Source organism: Myxine glutinosa, chromosome 9 (genome assembly GCF_964187855.1).
Source record: "Myxine glutinosa chromosome 9, kmMyxGlut1.1, whole genome shotgun sequence".
Classification (NCBI taxonomy): Eukaryota; Metazoa; Chordata; class Myxini; order Myxiniformes; family Myxinidae; genus Myxine; species Myxine glutinosa.
The window spans coordinates 27,276,246-27,287,993 of NC_136269.1; the positions used below are offsets into that span (position 1 = coordinate 27,276,246).

An 11,748-nucleotide genomic window follows, 5' to 3' on the forward strand; every position below is an offset into this window, starting at 1 on the left:
CCCAAAAGTTAGCGAACAAATTCAACCCCTAATTTTTCTGTTAATTTACCCCCCAAAGTTGACAAAACTGCAAAAAAATCACTTTTGGCACAAAAATCGAGCGTCATGAGTCATGACATATCATAATAATGCACTACAATGCCGTAATCACTTCGTCGGCGGAGGCATAAAAATATTGCGCCCAACGTGGGGCTCGAACCCACGACCCTGGGATTAAGAGTCCCATGCTCTACCGACTGAGCTAGCCAGGCAGTTGTATTCTTATTTGATTAAAGTTTATGTGTGTGTGTGGATTGTCATGGGGACCGCAAGGCTGACCCCCGCTCTTGCAGGGAAAATGGCCTGAAAATGCCTGTTGTTTGTTGTTGTGTGTGTGTGTGTGTGTGTGTGTGTGTGTGTGTGTGTGTGTGTGTGTGTATACGTGCGTCTCCAAGGGCTCTCCAAGGACTCCAACAATATTTGGGGTACAGAGCACAGACAGAGCTGGTGGAGCTCGGCCAGGGAGGAGTCGGCAGAAGACAGAAAGACCACCAACCTGCCTGCGGTTGGAGAGAAAGGCCCTCACAATCAGCTTCATCACGGGAGATACCAATGTTATTATGTAGCAAACGGGAGCAAACGGGAGCAAACGTATGTCGTTATGTTAGTTTGTCTGTTTGTTTGTCGGTATGTTTGCATGCGACCAAAACGTCGTCTTCTTCTTCTTCAAAAATATTAACACCCTCTTAATTACGTTCAGACTGCTGAGACCCACCCGGGGTTCTGGAGGGTCCATGAGCTGCCGACAAGCCGATCTGGAGGGTGCACGAGCTGCCGACCCACGGATCTGGAGGGTGCACAAGCTGCCGACCCACGGATCTGGAGGGTGCACAAGCTGCCGACCCACGGATCTGGAGGGTGCACGAGCTGCCATCCCGCGGATATGTAGGGTGCCTAAGCTGCCATCCCACGGTTACGGAGGGTGCACAAGCTGCCATCCCGCGGATATGTAGGGTGCACAAGCTGCCATCCCGCGGATATGTAGGGTGCACAAGCTGCCATCCAGCGGATATGTAGGGTGCATTAGCTGCCGACCAGTGGACATGGAGGGTGCACAAGCTGCCGACCCGCGGATGTGGAGGGTGCTCGAGCTGCCATCCCACGGATATGGAGGGTGCACAAGCTGCCATCCCACGGATATGGAGGGTGCACAAGCTGCCGACCCGCGGATATGGAGGGTACACAAGCTGCCGACCCGCGGATATGGAGGGTGCACAAGCTGCCGACCCGCGGATATGGAGGGTGCACAAGCTGCAGACCCACGGATGTGGAGGGTGCACGAGCTGCCATCCCACGGATATGGAGGGTGCATGAGCTGCAGACCCACGGATGTGGAGGGTGCACGAGCTGCCATCCCACGGATATTGAGTGTGCTCGAGCTGCCGACCTGCGGATCTGGAAGGTATCGAGGTCCCCCCATAACCACGGTGAATATCGTGCCCACCAAACGCTCTGTTATTTATTACGTTAATGCTCGGTTGTTGGGCACGACACTCCCGGATATAGTCAGGTTCACTCTGTCAATAAATTATATTTCGTTCAAAATCATGGTAGATTAGCAAAGCTATACATTTTTGGAAAGGTTATAGCATAAGGAAACTAAAAATCAATGTTTACATTTGGAGAGATACCTGTATGGCGGCCATTTTGGATTTTCAAAAAGGCCACTGTAAAATACATATTTTGTTCTATTTCTGCCTCTAATTACCCTAAAAACTTTTTAAAATATACTAAACCTACATTTTCAGGGACAAGGAATCCAATGAAAGTATCAAATTAGTGCTATGGGGAATGGTAAGACACGAATCAAAGGTTTTGAATTGCAAAATACCGTCTTTATATTCGCGATAAGTTGCATAATCAAATACATGTTATCATTTTGTACAGGCAGTTAATAACATCAAAATGTGTCACAATAATTCATATCACCAAACATACACAGGCAGTCAGCAAAATCATATATACACATGCAGTCAGTATAACTTCACATCTACACAGGCAGTCAATGACAAAATATACAGAGGCAGTCAATGGCATCAAACATACACGATTACAGAATATGCCATTTAGAGTTCGTCATCACTGTCCTGTGTGTCGTATCCGACAATATAGTCCGCATCGTTTTCACAGTCCGTTCCACACAAGCAAAGGTCGGTCAATTTGATTGGCAAATCGAATTGGTCGAATGGTCGATCGAATCGAATTCGATGAATCGAATCGAATCGATCGAATTGGTCGAATGGTCGAATGGTCGATCGAAACGATTGGTCGAATGGTCGAATTGGTCGAATGGAATTGGTCGATTGGTCGAATTGGTCGAATGGAATTGGTCGATTGGTCGAATTGGTCGAATTGGTCGAATCGAATTGGTCGGAATTGGCAAATGTAAACATTGATTTTCAGATTTTCCATGTAACAACGTTTCCAAAAATGTATAGGTTTGCTAATCTACCATGATTTTGAACGAAAAAACATGGTGAACCTGACTAACATAAGGATTTGTTTTTATTTTTAAAGTGATTCTTCACCATTGAGTGATCGGGCCTAAAATGACATGGAGCATGATATTTCAAAACGTTGTGGATGAGTTTTGACAAAACTTGGTGGGTGGGTTGGGTATTTGACAACAACAAACCGATTAGATTTTTGTTCAGGTCCGAATCCAGATCCGTCCCATCAGTGGGATACAAAACATATACTGTTCAGCCTGGCGGAGGTGTGTGCTCTTGCGAGTGGTGTTCTCGTTTCGTCTGAATCAATCAATAACATTTTGAGATATCCTTCTCACAAAGAGGGAGACAGACAAACAGGGGTGATTGATTACATGTCTGTTCACCTTTGGTGGCGGAGGAAATAATAATGATTTTAACAATGTTCCATTGAAATGAGGAACTTAAACGTATGATGTCACAACGTCCATCTTGGCCTGCCCAATGGTTGCCCACCGATGGTTGTTTGTCCATGCTCCATTGCTCCATCCTTTTTAACCCCCAAACAAGGAAGAAGCACTTGCCAAATTGAAACTATTTGGAATAACTGTCGGTGTTTGAACTGTCCATCTTGCAGACTTTCATTCGACTCCCCGACTGCGAGTCGACGTGAAGAGATGAGTTAAATTATAACTCGGACGGCACTCTTTGACGTCATGACGTCGACCGATATGCCTCCGCCCACATTATTACATCATTATAATACTTCTGCCAAGTTTGATTTTCATCCATTTAGTGGGGCAACTTAGCATAACAATTGTGCATTTTGTGAGGAAAGCACCAAATTTGGCACACTAGTAGACGATCATATTATGAAAAGATCTGGATATTGGGCCATCTCAGATTCAGAGATTTGATTTTTGCAAGATTTCGATTCGATTGGGATCGAAGTTCTCTTCGATCTTCACCTTCTTCCTCTTCTGTACAGTGAAGTTGCCAGCCCTGAATTATCTGGCTACATCTGGGTGCTTCATTGGGAGTGCAACCATGTCCCTCAGGTGAACAGGGACCCACCTGGCATAGTGTGTGTGGTCTAAGGCATGGAACCATGGGACCAGTTCCGTCAGGGCATCAAGGTACATCGTGAATGAAGCCTGCCGCAGAGAACGCACGTAGACCAGTACCAACATCTCTAGTTCCAGCACAGTTGCCCAGTACTGAAAGTTGGGAATGTCTTCTCCTCTCTGGTGACACCAGTCTTCGAACTCGGGCAGGTCTTCTGCATCATCAGCATATGTCATGCAGTGGCGTTCATACGCACGGTGTTGCAGGATGTGCAGTGCCGCTGCAGTGATTTGATGAGCTCTTCTTGTGCGGGTGACGTGGGCAGCTCGCAGGAAGGAGTCGGCCGTCCCTGGCGTTGCAATCTCAGCTTGCAAATCCGCAAAATCTGCAAATCTTGCAAAAATCAAATATCCGAATCTGAGATGGCCCAATATCCAGATCTTTACCTTCGCAAAAGCGGAAGGTTATGTTTTGATCGCTGTGTATTTATTTGTATGTCTGTGTGTGTGTGTGTATGTTATTCGCATAACTCAAAAAGTATTCAACCGATTCGCATGAAATTTGGTGGGATGATAGGTTATTATCCGGGAACCATTTGATTAGATTTTGGAATCGATCGGGTCAAAGGTCAAGGTCAAGGTCATGAAAAGGTCAAAATCGTCTTTTTACCATAGCGCGGTCAATTTGTGTCCAATTTGTATGAAACTAATGCCAAAATGCTTTGCTACACAGATCTTGTAGTCTTTTATTTTGGCAACAAAAGTAGCTGCGGCGAAGGTATGCGCTCTACCGAGTGCCCGTTCTAGTTTCATAATATGATAGTCTACTAGTGTGCCAAATTTGGTGCTTTCCTCACAAAATGCACAATTGTTATGCAATATTTAGCTTAGCTGCCGGACTAATTCAGCTGTGCCAAAAGTTAGTACATTTTTACCTGACATGACCTTTGACCTTTGACCTATTGACCCCAAAATTTAATCCGTTCATGTTTACATCATTATACATACCCACACCATGTTTTAATTTAAATCCCTTCAGATATTCACAAGTTATCACATTTTTACCTGACATGACCTATGACCTTTGGCCTTTGACCTCGGGACCCCCAAAATCTAATCACTTTATCTTTACATCATTATACATGCCTGTACTAAGTTTCGATTAGATCACTTCAGTCGTTCTCAAGTTAAAGACCTATTACACACTTTGACCTTTAACCTCTTCACCCCAAAATATAATCAGTTCATCTTTACATCATTCTACATAAGTGTTCCCAATTTGGTCAGAATCCCATCACTAGTTCACAAGTTATGCCGGTGACAGTATTTTTTTTTACCAAACATGACCTCTGACCTTTGTCCTTTGACTTCCTGATCCCAAAATCAAATCAGTTCATCATTATGTCATCAAACACACCTGCACCAAGTTTGACTCGGATCCCTTTAGCCGTTCTCAAGTTATCGTGGTGACGAAAACCTATCAGGGATGGACCGGCAAGAAACCTGGAAACATAATGCCGTAATCACTTCGTCGGTGGAGACATAGAAAGGTTGCGCCCAACGTGGAGGCTCGAACCCACGACCCTGGGATTAAGAATCCCATGCTCTACCGACTGAGCTAGCCGGGCAGTTGTGTTTTTATTTGATTAAAGTTTCTGTGTGTGTGTGGATTGTCATGGGGACCGCAAGGCTAACCCCCTCTCTTGCAGAGTTCTTGCAGGCTCTCGCCATCCTCCTGCTTAAACTGGACGTCGTCATCGGAGAACTACCTCCAAGTGCGCTCAAGGGACTGTGTGTAGCATTGCATAGAACCCTCCATGAGCATGACCCAGAAATGGTATCCATCCACGAAGACCGAGGGAGCTACTATTCAGAAAATATCCAACAGGAAGAGGCTTCAATTGGAGGTGGGGAGATGAGTCAGTTCTTTGACAATTACCTCGAGCAGGTTGAGGCTCTTCTCGAAATCATTGCAGCGGCGAGGTCGAGAGACTGGGAAGGCTGCCTGGCTGCTATTGAGAAAAACACAAAACACTTCCATTTCCATGGCCTGATCAACTACGCAAGACTAATGCCTCCACATTTGGCCCAGATGTTTCAGCTGAATGACGATGTTTCTACAGCATGGGAAGCCCTCAAGAATGGTGACTTTGTTGTGACCAAGTCTATGCAGGCATTCTGCAACCTCTTCACAGACCAGGGGTTGGAGCAGGAGATCAAACTTCTCAAGAAGCATGGTGCACTGCCTGGCATCACACAGGACGAAGCTGCTCTCGACAGGTTTGTCACTACAACGCCTCACCTAGCGCGGTTGGTGCAGAAATATATCCAGCCCTTCCCGAAGACTTCAGCAGCAGAGGAGAAGAAGAAGGAGCACTACCAGCTGGCAGGAGATATATGTATCAGGTCAAGCCAGAACGTTCTCAAGCTGAGGGACAGTGTCATCCTCCACTGTGAGGGAAACCCTTACACAGTGAGCACGCCTCTCAAGAACATTTTCTCCTCAGCCGTTATCCTGGAGAAAGCCAAGTATGACATCCTCAACTATCCGACTCTGGGGCAAGAGCTCTATAAGACGTTTGTGGAGGAGAGGCTCCTACCAACATCCAAACTATCAAGTTGGGATCGAATGACCGGGCCAAAGTATAAGACCTTCAGCAACTGGAGGCCGAAGAGTAAGGTGAAGGTTGGGGACAAGGTCATCAAACTACGGGAGGATCGGGAGCTCTTTGGGAGATGCCTAATAATCAGTCAGTCAAGGTCGTTGCTCCTACCAAAACTCGAGGAGACAATTGGAACCTACGAGATGTCAGTGATGCCCCGTTCTATGTTTGCCCCTGATGGGACACTCCTCCTGCTAGTTGACAAGGCCAGCCTCATGCATGCCATTGAGGCGCAGCCCTCTCAACCGCCCCTCCAGATCCAGTTCAGCATCCCACAGCATCTACTTATATCCTGGATGCAATGGCCGGACTGCAGGCGATGAAGAAAACGCCAGGGATGAAAAAAATCATTCACTTCAAGCACGCCTTCATAAATACCATTAAAAAGCGTACATATAAGTGTGGTTACGAAGAAGTCAGGGTACTCTTTGATCAATATCTTCCCCTCAGTCTGAAAGAGAAGACAAGGGCAAAGAGGGCTACATCAGACGAAGCTTCAAGCACTGGATATGAGGTCCATGACAAAATGAGCATCACGACTGTTCCTCTGCAGGAGCTCTTGTCCTCCTCCAAGACCAAAGGTCAGCTTGCAAGGATTCTTGCCCAGGGACCTCTACCGGAGTTTGAGGGACAGGATATGCGACGTATCATCTCATATGACACCAATATCAAAATCAATGCACCCCACAGGCTTGAAGAGGGCTTCTTTACCCATGAGCACGAGGAGGAAGACTCACAGATCCCCCTTCATGTTCTTCACTGCATCAAGGATTGTGAATTCAGACATATTGTTGTTGCATCTCCAGACACTGATGTGTTGGTCCTCCTCATTGACCTCACATTTCATGGACGTTTGGGAACTTTGACCACATTGGAATTTCACACAGGAAATGGCAACAGGTTCAGAAACATCGATGTGGTGGAGAGAGTGAGGAGCATCAGCCGTAAGAAATGTCAAGGTCTCATTGGGATACACAACTTCACTGGCGCTGACTGGGGTGGTAAGTTCGTGGGTGTGACAAAGAAGAGGTGGATCACAGAGTACTTCAAATTGGGTCCCAATGATCCCATCATTGATGCCTTCCAGAGATTGGGAGATGGCCCTCTCTCATCGACGGAACTAATAGACGGAAAACTCCCTGAGGTGATGCAGCCTCTCGAACACTTTGTGTGCCGCGTCTACTCTGCCAATGGCCCACAAACACTCCCCCAACTTCGCTGGGAGCTCTTCAGGTCGAAAAACATGGAGTCTGAGATGCTGCCCCCCACCCGAGCTACATTGCTGCCTCATATTCAACGGACAAACTTTGTATGCATGGTGAACAAAGCCTCTGTCACTACACATCCCCAACCGCCTAGTTTGGAAGACTGCGGTTGGGTCATCAAAGATGGTGCAATCTTCCCTCTACGGTGTCTTGAACTACCTGCTCCACAAGCGGTTCTAGAACTGAACAAATGTGGCTGTAAATCATCTGTCTGCGCACGCAACTGTTCTTGTGCGAAGAACAACCTCCCCTGCACGCCGCTTTGCAAGTGCCATGACCAAGGATGTCAAAACGTCAGGCATGAGAAATTCTATATTGAGGACGAAGAAGTATAAGGATCGGAATTGTAAGTACCATTTTTGTAATTGATAGCTGATTATGGGTACATTGATGATATTTGTTTAGTTGATGCATACGCAGTGTAAAACTGGTGTAGTAGGGCCTATATATTGGTGCGATTAGACCTTATATTACACTGGACGTAGTGTAACTCAACAAAGTGTAAATAGATCTGTCATGAGATGAAGAATGTGGTGCATTATAATATGTACTTGCTCAGCATTTATGTGTCAAAACTAATGTTTTGTAGTTGCATGAGAATATCATGAGATGTGACATTTTTTTGTTTTTGCCACATTTGCACCCACCCAAATGACATTGACCATGACCTAGTTTATAACCTGATCGTGACCTCGAATGTAAAAAAAGATGTCACCACTGAATTTCTCACCCAACAAAACCCACATGAAATGGTACTATATGATATAGTTCAGTTATTTTGGTTGATTTTACATTTTGGGGTTATTTATGACCCTGTGGTGACCTTGAGCCTATGACCTTGACCTCAGATCATCTTGTAAACGTCATAATTGAACTCGGCGCCCCCAGAAACCCTATCCTAGACACCAAGATCATGAAGCTAGCATGTCTAGGAGCCGAGATATAGATTTTGCAATTTTGGGGGGTTCCCCCCCCCCCCCCGAAAGGGCCCCCAATACCCCAAAAGTTAGCGAACAAATTCAACCCCTAGTTTTTCTGTTAAGTTACCCCCCAAAGTTGACAAAACTGCAAAAAAATCACTTTTGGCACAAAAATCGAGCGTCATGACATATCATAATGCACTACAATGCCGTAATCACTTCGTCGGCGGAGGCATAAAAAGATTGCGCCCAACGTGGGGCTCGAACCCACGACCCTGGGATTAAGAGTCCCATGCTCTACCGACTGAGCTAGCCAGGCATTTGTATTCTTATTTGATTAAAGTTTATGTGTGTGTGTGGATTGTCATGGGGACCGCAAGGCTGACCCCCGCTCTTGCAGGGAAAATGGCCTTAAAATGCCTGTTGTTTGTTGTTGTTGTTGTTGTTGTTGTGTGTGTGTGTGTGTGTGTGTGTGTGTGTACGTGCGTCTCCAAGGGCTCTCCAAGGACTCCAACAATATTTGTGGTACAGAGCACAGACAGAGCTGGTGGAGCTCGGCCAGGGAGGAGTCGGCAGAAGACAGAAAGACCACCAACCTGCCTGCGGTTGGAGAGAAAGGCCCTCACAATCAGCTTCATCACGGGAGATACCAATGTTATTGTAATAGAGCAAACGTATATAGTTATGTTAGTTTGTCTGTTTGTTTGTAGGTATGTTTGCATGCGACCAAAACGTCGTCTTCTTCTTCTTCAAAAATATTAACACCCTCTTAATTACGTTCAGACTGCTGAGACCCACCCGGGGATCTGGAGGGTCCATGAGCTGCCGACAAGCCGATCTGCAGGGTGCACGAGCTGCCGACCCACGGATCTGGAGGGTGCACAAGCTGCCGACCCACGGATCTGGAGGGTGCACAAGCTGCCGACCCTCGGATCTGGAGGGTGCACGAGCTGCCATCCCGCGGATATGGAGGGTGCACAAGCTGCCATCCCGCGGATATGTAGGGTGCACAAGCTGCCATCCCGCGGATATGTAGGGTGCACAAGCTGCCATCCCGCGGATATGTAGGGTGCATTACCTGCCGACCCGTGGACATGGAGGGTGCTCGAGCTGCCATCCCACGGATATGGAGGGTGCACAAGCTGCCATCCCACGGATATGGAGGGTGCACAAGCTGCCGACCCGCGGATATGGAGGGTACACAAGCTGCCATCCCGCGGATATGTAGGGTGCACAAGCTGCCATCCCGCGGATATGTAGGGTGCATTACCTGCCGACCCGTGGACATGGAGGGTGCTCGAGCTGCCATCCCACGGATATGTAGGGTGCACAAGCTGCCATCCCACGGATATGGAGGGTGCACAAGCTGCCGACCCGCGGATATGGAGGGTACACAAGCTGCCGACCCACGGATATGGAGGGTGCACAAGCTGCCGACCCGCGGATATGGAGGGTGCACAAGCTGCCGACCCGCGGATGTGGAGGGTGCTCGAGCTGCCATCCCACGGATATGGAGGGTGCACAAGCTGCCGACCCGCGGATATGGAGGGTGCACGAGCTGCCATCCCACGGATATGGAGGGTGCACAAGCTGCCGACCCGCGGATATGGAGGGTGCTCGATCTGCCATCCCACGGATATGGAGGGTGCACAAGCTGCCGACCCGCGGATATGGAGGATGCACGAGCTGCCATCCGCGGATATGGAGGGTGCATGAGCTGCCGACCCGCGGATATTGACTGTGCTCGAGCTGCCGACCTGCGGATCTGGAAGGTGTCGAGGTCCCCCCATAACCACGGTGAATATAGTGCCCACCAAACTCTCTGTTATTTATTACGTTGATGCTCGGTTGTTGGGCACGACACTCCCGGATATGAGGATTTGTTTTTATTTTTAAAGTGATTCTTCACCATTGAGTGATAGGGCCTAAAATGACATGCAGTATGATATTTCAAAACGTTGTGGATGTTTTGACAAACTTGGTGGGTGGGTTGGGTATTTGACAACAACAAACCGATTAGATTTTTGTTCAGGTCCGAATCCAGATCCGTCCCATCAGTGGGATACAAAACATATTGTTACGGACGCGGTTAAGATGTTATTTTGACCGAGCGGTGGTGTAACCGCGGCCGAACAGTTATTCACCGACTAACCCGATTCAACCCCAAACGTTGGCCGTATCGCACCGCAGCTGCTCAATATGGAAAACTCTAAAGCGACCGAATGCAAAGAGGAAGAAGACGTACAGAAGAGTAACTGGGTTTATTATTTACACATATAAGCAGGAAGAAAGCAGTCACGTTTATTTACAGGCACATGAGACGCAGGTGACACAGTGAAATCCTTAGCTTATACAAGCTTAATTAACCCAGGGACAGAACAAACAAGGACAGACTCACACGGGGAATGATGATAGGACTGGCGGGAGATGGATGGCTGGTGGGATAGGGAGGTCCAACTGGTCCTGCAGCACGATCGACTCGTTGGGCAGCCTCCGCTCCTTCGCGGCCCTGCTCCAAATTGCCGTCCAGGCCTCACGCTGCTGTGGCTGCAGTTTCGGTGGCTCCAGCTGCAGTAAATGCAGTTTCGGTGGCTCGAGCTGCAGTAAATGCAGTTTCGGTGGCTCGAGCTGCAGCTCAGCTCTGGACTTCTCTCGGACTCAACTCAAAGCGCCTCTCTTGGACCCATCTGCTTGGACTCCCTCTCCTCTCTCTGTAAAAGCTCATCTCTTCGGGAAACGCCCTGCCGTGCGTTATATAGGCCCCGCCCCTCAACCTTTGCGAACCTCCCCGATCGCTCTTCCTCCGCCCTCTCTAGCCAAACCCCTGGCTCATGGTTGGTCGAGTGGGGCTGGCTCACTCCTCCCCTCTATGACGAGGTGGAGACACGCCTTTATTCTCCAACCCTGCCTCGTGGTCAATGGCGGCAATTGGAGGGGAGGTTCTTGGCAATGGCACTCGAGGCCTGGCAATGACGAAAGGGGAAATGAAAGCTTTGGGAATGGGAATGAAGGGAATCTATCTCTTTCACTGGTGCAATGGAGTATTTCAATTAATGGGAGACACAGCCTTACCCTAAAACACATAATAAGATATAACTATCGAACAGGGGTATTCTATGATGGGCTGACGTGCATGCTCTTGGACTAATTATGGGACGCCCTTTGACCTTTACACAGCGCCGGAGGCAGGAGGCGCAGAATAAACAATATTCATCACCAATTTACCACAATACAACACAATCAAAAAAATGCAATCCTCATATCCGCAACACTGCACCCTCCTCCTCTTAGGCACGAACCGGGCCTACAACTTTTATTTAGTGTGACACGCAGGTGTAGTTCCCTCTACTTTTAACCTGACCCTGAGT

At 47.9% G+C, this 11,748-nt stretch overlaps 3 non-coding genes across 3 annotated transcripts; all 3 read right to left on the reverse strand.

The window, feature by feature from the left end:
* Window positions 1–178: 178 nt before the first annotated feature.
* Window positions 179–251, reverse strand: TRNAK-CUU (transfer RNA lysine (anticodon CUU)). Its single transcript has one exon. It is a non-coding gene; the product is annotated as a tRNA-Lys (tRNA).
* A 4,835-nt stretch (window positions 252–5,086) lies between these two features.
* TRNAK-CUU (transfer RNA lysine (anticodon CUU)) lies at window positions 5,087–5,160 on the reverse strand. The gene has a single exon. It is a non-coding gene; the product is annotated as a tRNA-Lys (tRNA).
* A 3,466-nt stretch (window positions 5,161–8,626) lies between these two features.
* Window positions 8,627–8,699, reverse strand: TRNAK-CUU (transfer RNA lysine (anticodon CUU)). Its single transcript has one exon. It is a non-coding gene; the product is annotated as a tRNA-Lys (tRNA).
* Between the last annotated feature and the right edge of the window lie 3,049 nt (window positions 8,700–11,748).